Here is an 18,880-nt window from a genome sequence, read left to right as displayed (position 1 = left end):
AACAACACTTTTGCGTGTTTTATTTTTGTTGTTCAAATGATTGAATGATTACTATTCAATCGATTGAACAACACTTTTGTCTCTTTTATTTTTGTTGTTCAAATTGTTGAACGATTGTTGTTCAATTGATTGAACAACACTTTTGCGTGTTTTATTTTTGTTGTTCAAATGATTGAATGATTATTATTCAACCCATTGAACAGCACTTTTGTGTGTTTTATTTTTGTTGTTCAAATGATTGAACAATTGTTGTTCAATCAATTGAATAGTAATTTTGTGTGTTTTATTTTTGTTGTTCAAATGATTGAATGATTGTTGTTCAATCGATTGAATAACACTTTTGCGTGTTTTATTTTTGTTGTTCAAATGATAGAACCATTATTGTTCAATCCATTGAAAAACACTTTTGCATGTTTTATTTTTGTTGTTCAAATGATTGAACGATCGTTGTTTAATCCATTGAATAACACTTTTGCATGTTTTATTTTTGTTTTTCAAATGATTAAACGATCGTTGTTCAATCGATTGAACAACACTTTTGCGTGTTTAATTTTTGTTTTTCAAATGATTGAACAATCGTTATTCAATCAATTGAACAACACTTTTGCGTGCTTTATTTTTGTTGTTCAAATGATTGAATGATCGTTATTCAATCGATTGAACAACACTTTTGCGTGCTTTATTTTTGTTGTTCAAATGATTGAACGATTGTTGTTCAATCAATTGAACGACACTTTTGCGTGCTTTAATTTTGTTGTTCAAATGATTGAACGATTGTTGTTCAATCAATTGAAGAGCACTTTGAACGGTTGTTGTTCAATCAATTGAACAGGACTTTGAATGATTGCTCTTCAATCAATTGAACAACACTTTTGTGTGTTTTATTTCTGTTGTTGAAATGATTGAACGATTGATGTTCAATCAATTGAACAACACTTTTGTGTATTTTAATTTTGTTGTTCAAATGATTAAACGATTGTTGTTCAATCAATTGAACAACACTTTTTCGTGTTTTATTTTTGTTGTTCAAATGATTGAACGATTGTTATTCAATCAATTGAACAACATTTTTCGTGTTTTATTTTTGTTGTTCAAATGATTGAACGATTGATATTCAATCAATTGAACAACATTTTTGCATGTTTTATTTTTGTTGTTCAAATAATTAAACGATTGTTATTCAATCAATTGAACAACACTTTTGTGTGTTTTATTTTTGTTGTTTAAATGATTGAATGATTGTTGTTCAATCAATTGAACAACACTTTTGCGTGTTTTATTTTTTCTATTCAAATGATTGAACGATTGTTGTTCAATCAATTGAACATCACTTTTGCGTGTTTTATTTTTGTTGTTCAAATGATTGAATGATTGTTGTTCAATCAATTGAACATCACTTTTGTGTGTTTTATTTTTGTTGTTTAAATGATTGAACGATTGTTGTTCAATCAATTGAACAACACTTTTGCGTGTTTTATTTTTGCAGATTGAACGATTGATTTTCAATCAATTGAATAGGACTTTTGCGTGTTTTTTTTGTTTTTCAAACGATTGAACTATTGTTGTTCAATCGATTGAACAACACTTTTGTGTTTTTGTAGGAATAATTGTGATTTCTCTTTATTGTTTCATCACCAGTCATTTTGTCATTTTTCTTTCTCTTTTATGTTTTGAAAAAAAAAAACCATCTGGTTGGATTTGTGCCTAAGATAAAGAAAAACAGTAATATTAATACCATTATGACTTATAAAACCTTTTGATGGTCATCTTTATTCTGAAGCTGACATGGTGCACCTATATAATGACTGGTTGAATATCTTCTCTTTGGACACATCATAAAATGATTTATTATTCTAATACCATGCTAGTTTATCTTTTACACTTTCAAAAGCATAAATCCCTTTGATATGATGATATGGGGGGGAAGCATAACTTTCATTGGCATTTTTTTTACTTCTTACGCCATCCCTGACTCTTAAGGAGTAAATGAGCCTCCCTCTCTTTACAATAAAAGCATTCAAATATAAAAATATGAAAATTGTACAAGCATTGTCTTAAAGAGGATAGGGGGTCTCATCACGAGCCAGCCTACCATGATCATAAGGGTGTAATAGGTGACATTCCATTATGGCCACCACACCAAGGTAATGACCTTCTTGATAGTTAAAACTGTCAGAAGGACAAGGGGTCTCATCACGAACTAGCTTGATCACTTTGTTATATCCTAGTGAATGGCACTATGATTATCTGGTTACCATGCCAGCATAGTGGTCTCTTTATAGCAATAAAAAAACAGAAAACCATCTAAATATTAAATTGAAGACTCTGGCTCATTTTTGGGGTTAAAAAGCAACCCTGTTGAAGCTATGAACGCCTATTGGCAATAGTGGCTCTGCTTGTGGTATTGAAGTACTATGTTACACTGTCAAATGCTCTCTATCCTATTACCCCCTATGGATTCATTTCTAAAGGAGAATTTACCAGTTGAACAACATTTCTAATTCAATTAGCCAACATGCATGGTAAACTATATCTTTATATGCATTATATCATTATTGTCCAATCACTCTACCATAAGTCATTAAAATTTATCGCCAGTCATGTGTTCGTCTCTTTTCCACCTAAGGTAAATATCTATTTACATAATGATCTAATATCTGTTTTGTTCTTTTTTGGGGAATTTCAAATATTTTGATGTGTAATGCTTTGATTGCCTTTGTCGTATTTTATGCAACTTTTATTTGATTGGTCGACTGCATTTATGAGTCCTCAACATCCTTTCCGTTTTTCCTATGCTTTATGCATAGACACCCTTTTCTAATTTGAGGGGGGAAGATATGCATTATGGAATAGCATGTGTAATAATTACCAAACTCCGCCATAACTTGTTGATTTTACAAAATATTATTATTGAATTTATACAAAGGTTTTTTTCTTATTCAATTTATTGCATGCGGCTTATCTGTCGCTGTTCAAAACTAAAAATGTGAATTCAAGAAAATTGCATACAGAGTAGTGAATTGTTTACAGGAGAACAACAAGTATGGGCAGCAAATCTATTCGCAACGAGTCCACACTATTGCAACTAACAGAATAGGCTCGAGCAACACGAAGACAGGATGTACTTGCATGGCTTCCATATTTTGCATCACTTTTAGCATCATCTCAACCTACATCAGCTTCAACAAATACCAGTCCATACATGTCATTCTACATTTTTTCGTAGGTACAACTTGAGGTAAAATAGCATAAGTTTCTAATTTATTAAAAGTTTAGGAGAATTTCATGAAAGTCCATTGTGCATTATTTATCATCATTCATTCCACATGTTTAACACTTCCCATTTTTCAGAGACATAGAAGCTTTTAGTTTGGGGGAGTGTTACTTTTATTCATTTATTTATTATGATCATGCCATATCCACCAATCTCCTTATTCATTCTCAAAACCTCTCTTATTCCTTGTTGTTTTACACCAAGCATAGATTTCAACCACAATTGTGGTAACCACCTCAATTTGTTTTCTAGTATTGCATGAGGGCATGCTAATTCTCCAGTTTGGGGGAGGAATTGCTACACATGATGGATGTTGTCTACTTTCTTTCTCATTTAAGGCATACAATTTCATTTTTATATAGTGCAAAAATTGATTTGCGTGTATCTTTAAAACTATGAACTGAATTCTTGTGATTTTTGGACAGCAAAGAGGTATCATTAAAATACACAAATCCAAAAATTTTCAAGTTAAATTAGTTTGTAAAATTTTAGAAATCAGGCATTCTCACCTATAGCCATTTTGCTTATATCTAATGATCTGTGCATCAAAATAATATGATTTTGGATTAGAGAAGCATTAATACAGTAGACATCTTCTTGCCAAATTTCATCAAAATCTGGTTTGTAGTTTTTGAGAAAATGGTTAATGAAGTTTGTCATTACTTATATCATATTTTGCTACAACTTCATATACATATGGTTGAAAGTCAATGTGAAAATTGTTACGCCTTCATCAACATTGCTAAAATTGAATATTCATTATTTGATGAAGAACTCATTTGTTCCATCACTTTCATGACTTGGGATGAGCATTTTTTATAGCTTGGTTAATACAGAGGCTTTGGCGTTGCATTAGGACATGCAACATATTCAGTTTGGGGGTATGTTGAGCCACTAATTTGTCATAATTATTATCACTTTTTAATGCCTATTTCATCCATTTCTACCCTTCTTTATCACATCATTTATCATAATTTATCACATAATTCCATTTTATAATTATTTATGCTCTTATGGATAAATACTATTTTTCTCCTTTATTTTTAATAAGTTGATGATTATTATGCATGATTTTACCAATGATGGTTTACTAATGGATTTTTTATAACATCACTAATGATTTTAGCTTCCAAGATTTTTTCCAAATTGCAAATTTGATCTCCAACTCATAATTAAATATTCCAACTCAAAAATTCACTGGAATAAGAAGTGACCATTTTGCATTGGACGTTTTAGACAAATAAATGAGATTCTAGAAAATCCGAAACATGGGTTTTGTCCATAACAAACCAAATTAGTTTTGTAAGAAGCAGTTTTCTAAAATTCGATCGGTATTAAGAGAAACAGAAGGTTTTTCGAAGACAATTTTCTCAGATTTATTGTTGCGGTCGTTTTCCAAATTCTTCCAATTGCAATACCAAATTCGACTTGTTCCTGTTGAGTGTTGATGGAAAGATCTTTCAAATATGATATTGCTGATCAATTTGTTTTGTATAATCCAAATTTGTAATGAAAATCATTTTTTCTAATCAGCTTTGTTGTAACTTCCCTTTGCTCTTTATGTATTTAAATGAAGACAAAGATCAAAGAGAGGATGGAGATTAGGAGGGGAATAGAAGGAGAATAGAGAGGAGAACTAGAGGATAATAGAGGAGATAATGAGAGATAATTAGGAGATAGGAGATGGACAATTATTAGATAGGATGTAGGAGAAGAGATAAGAGGATGAACAATTGTTGAATTTGAGGCAAAGCTAAGAGCTTCATTATGCTGTAATTATTTCTCTCAAATGTTTTAATGAAGGAAGTTATCCATTGAGTTCTACATCCATTATTTGTAATCTGATCTGAGTTACTTCTCAAGGAAAAACTAAGTCTTGGGTAGTTGGGCCCACTACCTTGAACGAGGTGATGCCTTGAACATCTACAGTAGTTTAGTCGTGTGTTTGTTTATTTCAATTTCAATTGTCATTCCTTAAAGTAGATATCCTTTCTTTTAACTAATTTGTTGTTTGCTGCATTTTCCAGATCTGTTATTTCATCCAATTTCTAGATTTCATTTAATTTGTTGCTCTAGGTTAGCATTTGAATTATGTTGAGTGCAATAGCTTAAATTTCCAACTCAGCGAGGTGTGATTTTATTTAGAAATGATTCAAGTTGTGTGATTAGCATAATTGTTTTTCCTATCATTTACTTTCTTCTTTTTAATTTTAGTTTTGTTATTCAAGTCTTACATTTATTTCTAGTTGAATGAGCTTGATAGTATAGAGTAGAATCATATAGAACCAGTGTTAGTTGTTGGTATTGTTATGCATATATTTTGCCGATTGCCTTGAAATAAAAAGATGCTCCTCAGGTTGATAATTAATGTCTAGGAGATTAGTTGTTTTATTCATTTATTAAGCAATTAATTTTACCCAAAATACATCAGTCTCGCAGTCGGTACTTCAGAAGCTTCCGAAATGCTGTCTGCAAAGGTCTCCAGTACGATAGTGTTTCCTGATGGAGCACTGACCATGGATAATGAACTGACAAGCCCACTGTCAGTGCCCTTGAGGGAGTGGGGTTGAATCTAGCAGCACTCCCTAGCGAGGCGCTCCACCTATTGTAGGATGGAGTGACAGTGGAGTTGAGGGCCCACGAACACCGCGCTCTATAGGTGATCAGCGAGTAGAGTATTAATAACAAACAGATGGCCCAACAGCGAGACTCTTCCATCATCGTTGTGACCAAGGTAACTGATTGAAACCAGTGCCTAGTTCAGATCGTGGAGGAGGCATGCCAAATGCTCCCAGATTTAGCCATTCCTGACGAAGAACCAGTCAAGGTGCACGTCCACAAGCTTGCTATAGGGGTGTGTGGCACTCGTACAGATTTGGATAGGGTTCAGCTAGAGCTGAACTTATAGATTACAAAATTACAATTGAAGGCCCAGCCTTAAAATCTACCAGAAGTAAAGGAGTAGCATGCAACCGCTATCACACAGGCGATATCGATGGTTGAAAATGTAGTAGTAGACTGCACACAACTTTTTGAACAATCGTTTAAGGTCTTGGCGAGCTTGCAAGAGGACCCTAATGTATAGCGGCTGGAGACAGAAGTGCGAGGACTACAACATCGCTATGATGAGGTAAAATGCACAGCGTGAACCATCGTGCTCACGCAGAGACTGGCAAAGTTGTAGGAGGCCAAGTAGTTGAAAGAACAGGTAGATGTAGCACAGCACAATGAGGTAGTTCTGAAGGCGCGATTGAAGCCCTGGTTGGATGAGGCTTATGTGGTTATGACCTCTATTGAACGGAAGCTTGCTACTCTACAAGCAACTTAGCAGAAGCTTTAGGCCGATAGTTCAAGACCTCCGACCAAGTAATTGGTTGAAAAAGCAAAGCAGGCGGCCACATAGTGCACTGCTGAGGTTGCGGTGATACAAGTTTAGTTGGGAGGTCTCTGCGCTAATATCTCTGCTCCCGTAGAGTGACTCAAGGGCAAGTCACGATATTTGTGTTGGGCACCTGTTGGGAACGGGATCCCCCAAGGATAGTTTTGGGGCTAAAAGCCCATGTTTTGGGACAAGTTTTGTAATAAAGTTGTAAAGTCTCTGCATTTTTTGGTCATGGAGTGCAAAGGTGTAATGAGTCATGAAGGGTTGTCCACCCTTATTTTGTAAAGTGTAAAGTTGGTTGTAAAGATCCACACATGGTCCGTGGACTATAGGATTGTATAAAAGGAACTAAGTAAGTAAGCTCTAAGTAGTGAAGTTAAGAAGACAAGTCTTGGAGTCTTGGTAGCAGAGTCTAAGTGTTTCGGGTCTTAGCATAGGCAAAGCCTCTGTAGCTAAGTGTGCAGAGGCCTAGGGTAGAAGTCCGCAGCTAAGTGCACAGACTCCTGCAGCTATGTGCGCAAGGTGGATAGAGTCTATAATAATCTGAAGATATCAATAAAGAGAAGTATTCTAAAAATTTTGTGTATCTATTTCTTGTTAATGCATATGGTTATATTGTGTTTTGGGTTTAATTTACAATGTTCATGGGATGTGCGAATGTATGTGACTGTATTAGTTAATCGAATGCAGGTAAGAATATCTGTTTACGCAGCGCTAACTATGATTGTTTAGTAAGATAAGTAATACACTTAAGATAACTTGGGAACCTATACAGTCTGTTGTCATAGCAATGCGAAAGTACCTAGATCGAGGGTTAAGGCTGCGCAAAGGTCAATCATACACCTTCGCAGAGGTACTGAAGGGTGGAATAAAGGGCTAGACTGACAGAGCCCTAAAGCTTAGTGACCTGCATGAAAGTAGGAACAAAGGGTATAAACTGACATCACGACCATCTCAGGGTGCATAACCTTGGTTCCAGCATCCCCCCATATTGCTTTGGGTGAGACTTTGGTCCGCATTCCGCGGGATGATGCCGAAAGTGCCAGTAGTGTAGAGATTTGTTTGGCTGACTAACACTGAACCTAGGTCAGGCCCCAAACAACCAACACCTCTACAGAAGGAGCATCATCAGATCCCTTTCCTTTCTTAGGAGCTTTATATTTATAGCCCATTTTGAAGTGCCCTTCCTTTCCGCTTTTCCAGCACACCTTTATAGGTTTTCCTAGAGATTTATATCTCCCTCTAGATTTAAATCTCCCACTCAAGGACTTATTTTTGTTTATGTTTTGGGATCGTCCTCGTACAGACAAGGCATCACCATTCTGTCCCTCCATTTTTTTCCGTCTCATCTCCTACGACATCAAGGATGAGATTATTTCAGCAAACTGCAAGGCAATTGCATTGCTACTTATTACAACAACCAGACTATCCCACAAATCTTGTATAGAACATAACAAACTGATGCACTTATCTTCATCTAAAATTTTAATATCAACAGATAATAACTGGCTTACCACAGTATTAAATGCATTCAGAGGCTCTATCACTGAGTCTTCATCTTTCATCCTTAGATTATACAACTTTTTTCGTAGGAATAATTTATTCACTAGAGGCTTAGATTGGTACAAAGTCCCTAACTTGTCCCACAAAGCCTTCACTAAAGCTTCCCTTGATACATTGAACAATACTGAATCTGAGACACACAATCGTATTATGCTATTTTCCTTTCGATCCAACCTTGCCCAGTCTTTAGCTGACATTGTTATTGGTTTAATACCCAGATCTATCGTGATCCATTGAACTTTTTACACCAGTAGATCCTCCATCTTGAGTTTCCTCAAGTCAAAACTCTGACCATTAAATTTCTCGATCTCTATCTTTCCACTACTCACCATCTTCTTTCACCACAAGAATCGATCCTGCAAATCTCCCACAAAACAGGGTCTACCACAAGCTCGAGTGAAAACCCCCTTAGCAGCAAAGGCATCCCCTTGAAGCCAAAAAAACTCTGATACCAAATGTAGGTTTTAACCCTGTATAGAATTAATCAAATCCTAACACCCAACATGCAGTAGTCATAATGTAATTTTGTTGTTCATATGAAATTAAGGTGCCAAAAGAAGGGTTTTCAGATTCCTAAGTGTTATTGTAAATTTTAGATGTTAAAGCAAGAACTAAAGTGTATGTCTAGATGTAGCTCTTTCTATATAGGGTAATGGAGTACCTCAAATTTGATGGTTAAATTCTATCATTGAGTTTGAATTTAGCACATTTTTTAGATTCGCTACTCGATCTCTAGTTTTCCAAATGCATGATAGGGAACTACCCATTATTCAAACACCAACTCAGACAAACCCGAAATTGTCATTATGGTGATTGTCCAGCCCTCAAATCCCTTCACTACAAGGGAAATTACCCAAGTCTTAGTTAAAATCACATGCTACACCAAGTGGCTTGTCAAGGGCTAAGGATTGAAGAATAACACCTTGAAAACAACTTCACAGCTTCAATTTTTGACCAACAATGTACTCAATGGTGCAATTTGTATCTCCATTATGGGTAATATGGAAGATGAAGGTCTAAATTTTATGATTTTATGCTTCTCATTGAGGATCTACAATCATCTTAGCCATACCTTTATACTCAATTAAGTAGAGGAGATGATATCATGGGTCTGAATGTCGATGGCATGAATATCCCCATGTAATGAAATAAGTTGTGCATTTTGGGAATTATCAAGAGTGAATCTGGTGAGGAGGAAATTTTTTCGGAGGAGATTGATTCTATTTTTGGAAAAAACACACCCAACAGGTATCAAAATGTGTGCTAGTTTTCAAGTGCATGGCCACATGTAGGAATGGATGTTGCTCAGAAATGGAAGCATGGCATCCTCACTTGATCTTGATGGACTCTTGTTGGAGGAGCTTCACTGAAGGATGTATTTATGAAGGTTATTAAAGTCCATGATTGTGAAGTAGGTTTTACTATAATATTATAAAGATTTTGTAGATATGTTTTGTTGATATTAGAATCCCAAGTGGAGTTTCATGTACATTTTCAAGTCCTTCCTTGCAGAATTCGAAGGTTTGATCTCGCTAAAGGAGAAGGGAAGAAATTTCCGAAGGCTTGTATATCTTCACAGTTGGATTCAATGCAATTTTTATTTCCTTAATGTTTCAATATGGAGGGTTGTGAATGGAATTAATGCAGCTTAACAGTTTTAACAAGAAAATGTGCCGAGAAGTGCATATATCTTAGTGATTTTCACATAATTAAATGTGTTTCTAGACCATTACAAATTGTGTGAAAATTATGAACATAAGATTGTGCAAGATGGATATTTTGTTTTGGAAAATGATGCATTATAGCTAGCAACTGGGCATATTTCTGCCCATTCAAACTAGTTCAAAAACCAATGAAGAACTAGCAAGGAAGGATTTTTTATCCTAAAATCCATGTGCAAATTTCATATGAAATGAGAGAGAGGTAAATGGGAATCCGATGGTACTAATGATTGCATGATTTGGTGTTGATTTCTATTTTTCACATTTGGTTGTTGGGAAGGGTGATTGAGTCTAAAAATTGTCATAATCATGCAAGAATCATTTGAACATCAAGTGGAAATGAAGCCTCATTTTACACCTCAGTAGTATTGAAAAATACAGGCTTTATTACATTCTATTGATTATAACAAGTTTAGGAATAAGGAGAATTTTTTGGAGTTATGATAAATTTCAAAATTTAGTTCTTAAATTTCAATCTAAAAATATACAAAGTTATTCTATAAGTATCAAGATACAAAAAAATAAAATTGAAAAATAAAATCAACAATCTAATTTGGCGAATGGAGGTGCCTCTAAGATATCAAAAACTATGAGGAAGTCAAACAACAACATCTCTGGTTCATTATCCTACCATTTGGCACAGACAAGGATGAACTCTCAAAAATATGACATACAATAATGTGTGTCAAATTCAGAGGAAATTAATTCTACAACAACCCTTGCAACTGAAGACAAATATGTTTATTCAGATAAGCTTGAATTGAAAATGAATGTTGAGGAAAAGACTTGTAGGTCTACAACCAAAGCTTGTAAGAGCACATCAATGGATGGGAAAAGGTACATATTGAGGTCATTTTTCAGTAATGCTCAGATTCTTATATCAAGAGAAAATAAAATTCCAAAGGCACTTCCTAAAACAGAAATCCATTCTATGGAATTTTGCGTAGAGTATGATTGATGCATATTCTAGTGAAGGATGGAAAGGGAAAAGTCAAGAAAATATTAGACCAAAAAAGGAGCTTCAGAAGGTTGCATTAAATATACTGATTATTTATGATTGGAGGGAAATCTTCAAGAATCTAACTTTTATTTTGAGGGGCATGACACTCTATTTTATCGATGTAGAAGGCCATTTTCATGCTTAGAGGAGCTAAAATCAGACACAAATTCAATCTTCCATTTTCAGCTTGCAGGGATGGACTTGTGAAATTTAAAAAAAAAAGTCCATGTAAAAGAACCTTACTGACAATGTAAAAGTTTTTCCATTTTGGTTAAAATATCCCATCTAACAAATTATATTCATCATATCTCAGGTGTTGAAGTGATTAGATCCACATTTACCAAACGAAGCATCCCTCGATTAGATAAGTGGTGTCAAATCCTTTTTAGCATTTTCGAGGATTAGTTGAGCATAATTAGGGTATAGATGGCAGATATGTAAGGAAAAGTTGGAAATTAGTTTCCAGATTTGAGGGGATAAAAACTTCAGTGACCTTTCACATTAGAGAAACCATGTAGTAGTTTCCAAATTTGTTTTATTTTATTATGAAGATAAGATTTGACTCCTACATGTTAGAGATGGGATATATTCCCTAAAATACAATTTGTAATTAATTTTTCCTAGAATTATGGCTTTCGTTTGTAAATAGTTCTCTATAAATTTATTCCAAAAGACAGAGTAGGGGTTGGAAATATTTGGAAAACACCTTGTGTATAGTTGTAGGTTTTGAAATCAATATAATTTTCTATAAATAGTCTTATTTGCCCAATTTTTAGAGATTCATATATGAGTGATTTATTGGATGTTTCTATAGTTTTTAAACTTCTTATTAGTCACATACTTTGAACATTTTTCTTCAGTATTTTGATAAATCTAGATGGATTAGAATTCTTAGTGAATGCTCAAATTCATGTTATCCAAATACTTATGTGTTTTTCATCTTAAATATCACTACAAAAATCTTACTACTATGTTTCAATGCTTATCTTATATAATATTATACATACCTTGATGATAATTGCCAACGAATCATGAGCTATATTGCCTTTGCGTATAACTGTTCATGTAATATGTGTTTAGAAGATATTTACCTTTTGTCAGAGACTCCATGCCCAATGGTCCCTTACATTTCTTTCCAAAACAAGATTCATTTATGTCAAACCAAATGATTCGTATTTAAATAGGAACGCAACAAATTATAGATATAACCAGAAATACAGAGATGCAGCAGAAACAATACTTCATTTCATTAATGTAAAATACTAAAATATGCTTACAAACAGAAATGGAAATAAACTAGCTAGGGCAATGGTAGCTTATCTCTGAGAAGAGATGTGGCGGCTACATGCCTCTGAACTATGTTACAATGAGGCTTGAAGGCCTATTTATTGTTGAGAAACAATGTAAAACCCTAAACATCCAAAAACCTAACCCTAGGAGATGAAGCGCCAAACTATGGACCCCGTTTAGGTAAATTGGTACATCAACCTGTCGGGGTCGTAACTTTGGCATACGATCTTTGTTTGAAATGCACAATACCTCGTTAGAAAGATCTATTCAAGGAATACAACTTTTGAGTGACCAACATCTATCGAAAACCCATGTTGGTCCCATTTTTCCAAAAAAACCATCGTTTAGGGCCTCAAAACGGCTCTAGAATTTCAGGACCCAAAAAACTACCAAAAATACCAAATTGTGCTACAAAAAAGGAAATTGAAAAACTAAAAGAGACAGTTGTGGGGGTCGAAGTGGGATAGGTGGGTGGCCACCAACATCCACCTAGACCATTCCTCCCCCCTTAGGAAGCAATGGTCCCCATTGCATTGAGTGCCTCCATGAGATGGGGAAACTTCTGCTGAACTTGGTCCCTGGTGAGTTGTTCTGCAATCTCTGATGTGTCCAGTAATGGTGGGAAGCATGGTCGAGGGCGGTCCACATTGAACACTCGGTGCAATCTAAGGAATGGGGATATGTTGTGCTCCAAAGCATTTTTTTCCACAACCTTAGTAATGGTGTAAGGACCATATCGGAGTGGTATGAGCTTCCGATTGGCTCTTGTAAGGCATTCTTTCTACAGATGCAACCAGACTTTTTCACCCACTTGAAACTTGTGTGGCACCTAATGTTGATCATGTTGTTTCTTGTACTTGGCCTTTTATATAATGGAGCAAAAATGTATCGTCCCGTTGGGTAGAGGTGCTCCGAGAGTCAAATCAAATAAATGCTTGACCTAACAGTGCAACAGTACCATTGTGGGTGAGGAGAAGATGTCCCTGTATTCTTTCATGACCGTATCCACCTGCTTCTGCTGCATGGAGGAACCCTTCCCAGGGGCCATGGATGTGGCTATGATATTCCCCTTACTTTGAGAGTGAACCAAAAAGAAAATAAATTTCCTAGTATGGGAGATGATCTTACTGCCTTTCTTAGCAGAGATCAAAGAAGTGGCGGTAGGTGGGGCTACCTCTGATATCAAGTATAATGTATTACCCAAAGAAATAATAACATCGCAAGGTCTTGACTCATACATAGCATGTCTCTTCCATAAGTATGGTTGGCATAATAATACATCGCAAACATCAAGAGGTGCAACATGACACAATACCTCATCTGTGAAGGGCTAGATGTTGTAGGGAAGGTGACACTGCTAATGGACTCGGAGATCTCATCGTTGGTGAAGCCACCCGATGTTGTACGGTTGTGGGCGTGGTGTGGTCAATAAGCCCAAATGCTTCATGAACTCTACTGAAATGAGGTTCTTTTGGTTGCCACTGTCGACAATGAGTTGCAGCGGCGAACCCTTCACCCACATTTGCGAGTGGAAAAGATGCTTCCCTTCCTCTCGATCTTTGGGCTCATTCTTCTAGATCTTGGTGGTGGCAATAGTGGCATTAGGCTCCGCATCAATGATCTGCTTCCCTTTTTCATTCCTCTTGTCAGGTTCTGACTCAGGGTCAGAACATGTATCTGATTCTGAAGCCTTCAACCCAACCAACAACGACTTCTTGTTCTGACACTCACTTGTGTTATGAGTGAGGCTCTTGTGGAACTCACACCACTTTCTTGTGTCCTTATTTGACGTTGTGGTGTTGTTATTTTCTTACGGCTTTGATGGGTTGTCTTGGGTCGCCCTGTCTTGGCTTTGTCCTTGGTTTTGCAGTTTGGGGAAGCCTTTCTTGTGCTTCGGATTCGTGGATCCAAAGTCTCACTTCTTTTGTTTAAACTTCTGTTTGATCTTCACAATGTATCAGTATGTTGTACCAAGAGAGGAGATGTCCAGGAACTCCATCTCATCCCCGATGTACCTGTGTAGGCAGTCATGGTATTGGAGTACCAAATGTTTCTTAGAATCCTTGATACCCAACTTTTTGAAGGGTATGGAAAATCTTGGTAAACTTTGGCACGTCTTAGTCCCTTCCCTGCTATAGCGTGGTCCACTTTATGTATTTATCCTCATAGCTCCCAACAAGTTAGTAGTGCTCCTTGATGGCATCTCAAAACAAATTCCAGGTGGGTGCAGCTGAAAATAGTGAGGTTGTACTTTCATCCTTTTGCTCACAGTAGATTTCCCACCAGTCCTTGACGTGGGGGGTGGCTTTGAGAAGTGCAAAAGTAATCTTTTCCTTGCTAGAAAAATCATGAATAGAAAAATACCCTTCTAGCAGATTTAACCATTCATCTACAACATATGCATCTATGTGACCCTCAAATATGGGAATATCAAAGTTAACATGTACCTTAAAGGGTGTGGAACTTCCAGAGTAGCTATCGGAAGTAGATGCATCACCCCTCGGTAGTCGCTGAAGGATCTGGGAAAAGTTGTCAATCATCACGTTCCTCTGTCGCTCAAGGGATTCTTCGAGCAATGTTTTGATAGGATCTCCTGCCCCCTTGTATTTCTTTTCATCTGCCATGGGAGGCCGTCACTGTTTGCGAGGCTGGTCTTGCAAAGGTTCAACCAATTCGAGTCTTAACTCCTTATATCCCGACCTCATTAGGGACATGCAAAGAAAAAAAGAGAAAGAGTAGACTGCTCTGACACCACTAATCTGGATTTAAACAGGAACAAAACAAATTACAGATATAACTAGAAATGCATAGATGTGGTAGAAACAAAACTTCATTTCATTAATGTAAAATACTTAAATATGCTTACAAACAGAAATGGAAATAAACTAGCTAGGGCGATGGTAGCTTATCTCTGAGAAGAGATGTGGTGGCTACATGCCTCTGAACTATGTTACAATGAGGCTCGAAGGCCTATTTTTTGTTGAGAAACAATGGAAAACCCTAAACATCCAAAAACCTAACCTTAGGAGATGAAGTGCCAAACTATGGGCCTCATTTGGGTAAATTGGTACATCGACTTCCTGGGGTCATAACTTTGGCATACGATCTTCGTTTGATGTGCACAATATCTCGTTAGAAATATCTATCCAAGGACTACAAATTCTGAGTGATGATCCTCAGTCCTTCACCCTTGATTGTCCCATCTTTTCCAAAAAGTGTCATTTAGGGCCTCAAAATGGCTCTGGAAGTTCAAGACCCAAAAAACTGCCAAAAATAGTAAATTGTGCTACAAATAAGGAAACTGAAAGAGACAGTTGTGGGGGTCCAAGTGGGATAGGTGGGTGGCCACCAACATCCACTTGGATCACCAAATATATCCAGTGAACTTAATGACCTACTGCTAAAGTGACCCTAAGTGGTAAAGTTAAGGAGAAATCCATCTCCATATTGAAGGATCAAATTTCAATCCAAAGTGGTTTCGACGTTTCCTCGGTCAGTTTCCTTCAACAACCAAGGAAAACTTCTAAGTGATAACATATCACATAAGATATACTTTACGTGTGCAATTCAGTGTGTATCATGGAAGAAAAAGAAAATTGTGCCAAAATGTGTATTAATAGAAAATAATTTCCATGTGATATAATATTTATAGCTGAGAAATAAATGAATTAGGACTTAATATATTTGAAGAAAAATTATAGAGTAGATTTTTCTCACGTCCTACTATAGTAAGATATTTTTCAGGTGTGATACACCATGAGAAAATAAAATATTTCATTGTGATAAAGGGAGATATTGAATGATGTTGCAAAAACAAAAATTGGGAGATGTGATATATATATATATATATATATATATATTCAAGATGCAAAAAGGAGAGAGAAAAGAAGAAAGACTCATAAGATTTAGAAAATTTTCAGGGAAAAGTTGTCTAGAAAATATTTTTATTTTGGTGCAATGTGCCACACCAAGATGTTTTTTGGTGTGACACTTCAGGCACGAATAAGTCTTCACCGATAGAGAAATTTTGGAAATATGAAAGAAGAAAAATCCTTTGTATTATACATATGAAAAGATGAATGGTGTGATGTATTGCTCCAAGATACTTCTTTTGAGTGATATGTCACATGAAAGAAAAAATTTCAATGCCATAAAGGAAGGAATCAAAATTATCTTTATAAAAAGAAGGAAAAATGAAGATGTAATACATCACATCCAAAAAATATTTCATGTGACACATTAAACAATAAAATGATCTTCAAATGTGATAGAGTAGAAAGAAGGGAAATTATTCCAAAGTCATCACATCAAAATAAAAAATATGATTTACAATTTAAAGAAAAAAAAATTTAAGAAGTGTCACATTTAGAGTAGAAAAATATTCAAGGTGTGATAAGGCATTTCATATAAAACAAAAATGGTGTAATACACATATTGTCGATGAAAAAAAATTATTTTATGTGACACATCATATAAGAGAATAAAATAAAGGAGAGGAAGAGGAGAAGAAAAGAAAATGAGAAGATGAGAAGGAAGGAAAAGAGAAATATCGATGATGATAAAAAGTCTAGAGACAAAAACTTTATTTGGCCTTAGAAAGATTAGAAAAACTTAGAATCATAAGAAATTTAAAGGGTATTCCCACAATGTTAAGGCTTGCAAAAGTTTCAATGAGAGTCAATAGCAAATTTTGTTTCATTTTTTTTAGAAATTACAAATTAGTAGTTTTTAAAATGCATGGTCACACTTTTTAACAAACACCCTATTATTGATTAACTCTTTACAAGGACTCCAAAATACACACACTAATATACCCAATTGAACATTTTACTAAATTCTAAATGGTTTGGAATGAAGTTACAAAAGCACGGAAAACTCCAATATTCGATGCCATTTTGGGGCAATTTTTAAGAACTTCAAAGGGGGTAAGGAACGCCAGATCACAAATTCTTAAAAATTTATTTACTCAAAATTTTACCTACTCAGCATGTTATCCAACCTTGTCTTTCTCAAAATTTATTAGGTCCGCTCTATTTGGGAGACAATCATTTTTTAAGTTCTATGTTTAGGAAAATTGAAAAAAGGGAAACGTTGACAAGTCTAAATGGATGCAAAATTTGAAGGGTGTCAAATTAGCAACATCAACATTGTTGTATACTCAATAAGGTATACCATCAATTCCCAATATAAAAATTTCTCTAGTTCACACTAGGTTTCCTTCTATTTGCGATATAAGTTGGTCTCTAAACTAGATTACACCAATGAAAAAAGGCATAATCTAATAGAAACAACAAATTATGGAAGCCATAACTTTTAGCTCATAAATGATATTGCAACATGGGTATAGTCATTGAAAAATAAGTCTAGATAAAAATATGGTGGATGGATTAAGTAATCTATGGAAGTATTTGTTGTTTCATAAAGTAGTATAAAAACGGACAATTGGACTCCATAAACCATGCCATTGTTTAATACGAAAAATCCAAAACAATGTTGATCTTGGAAAAACATTTCTATATGATAAAGGTACATGCCAAATGTGAGTATTAAGTAGGGAAGGTTGCATATATTTTAAGAAGATTATTGTCTAATGATACAGAGGCATGTTTGGAAGTGACACCGCCTTATTGAGTTTTCATAATAACATGTTGTTGATTAGAAAGGGAATATCCAAGAATAGAGTTTTATGTCAAATGTTTATCAAAATGATGATCAAATGTTATGTATGAAAATTTTGTAGGTCCATTGCATAATATAACTCTAGGGTGCAATCATGAAAGAAGAGTTATGAAGTTGTTGACAGTGTTAGATCCACCAACATTCAGGGGATCTCCTCGATATGAAGTCCCAATTAGACCTCGCGCTATTTGGTGTAGGATTCTCATTTGGTATGATGGGTCGATTTCCATTTACTTAGAGATTTGCCTCGGCTCTTTTTTCTCAACACATGAGAGTGTTACATTGCTATCTTCAAAAAGCAAGGTGAGTATTCCTGGTGAGTGCATAACGTAACTGTGTCTAGGTTCTCTTACTTCAAAAGGGGGAGAGTAAAGTGAGCCTCTAAGTAAGAGGTTGTAGTACCAACCAAGAAGAGACACACGCAAGCCAGAAAGGTCTATCCAGCATCAAAGAAAATTTTAATAATAGAAATTTATCTTAAAGTCTAGAAACATTGGCAAATCTTACTAAACCCTAATATGCAAATTGGAAAAAAATTCATGACATATTTTTAAAAATATTCAAATTTATAATTATTTTATATAGTCCCTATAAAATTTTGGCGATTTTCAAGGTAAAATAATTTTATCCCATAAAATTTGAGCAGATAAGTCTTAGAAGAAAATGAAAATTAACGAATCTTTCTTTTGGAAAAAGCCTAGAAAATTAGTCTGTCTGTGAATATTAGCCCAGAAATTTTTCCTTGTCGAACCTCCTACGGAATACTCCACAGCGGATGCGGTATTCGTTAAAACTGAAGGACAATGGAAGACATGTCCACCATCCAGCAAAGTAGTCCACAATGGATGTTACGGTCGTTATAACCAGTAAATAAGGAAGGTTTGTCTAGTATCCTGCGGAGTAGCCCACAAGGATGAGATAACAGTGATAACCAATACAACACATTCCCAACAAGGTAAGTACTAAAACAA

Source organism: Pinus tabuliformis, chromosome 6, assembly GCF_031772625.1.
Source record: "Pinus tabuliformis cultivar Carrire ecotype Pingquan chromosome 6, CPIR1, whole genome shotgun sequence".
Classification (NCBI taxonomy): Eukaryota; Viridiplantae; Streptophyta; class Pinopsida; order Pinales; family Pinaceae; genus Pinus; species Pinus tabuliformis.
Note: the sequence above shows the minus strand (reverse complement) of the source record.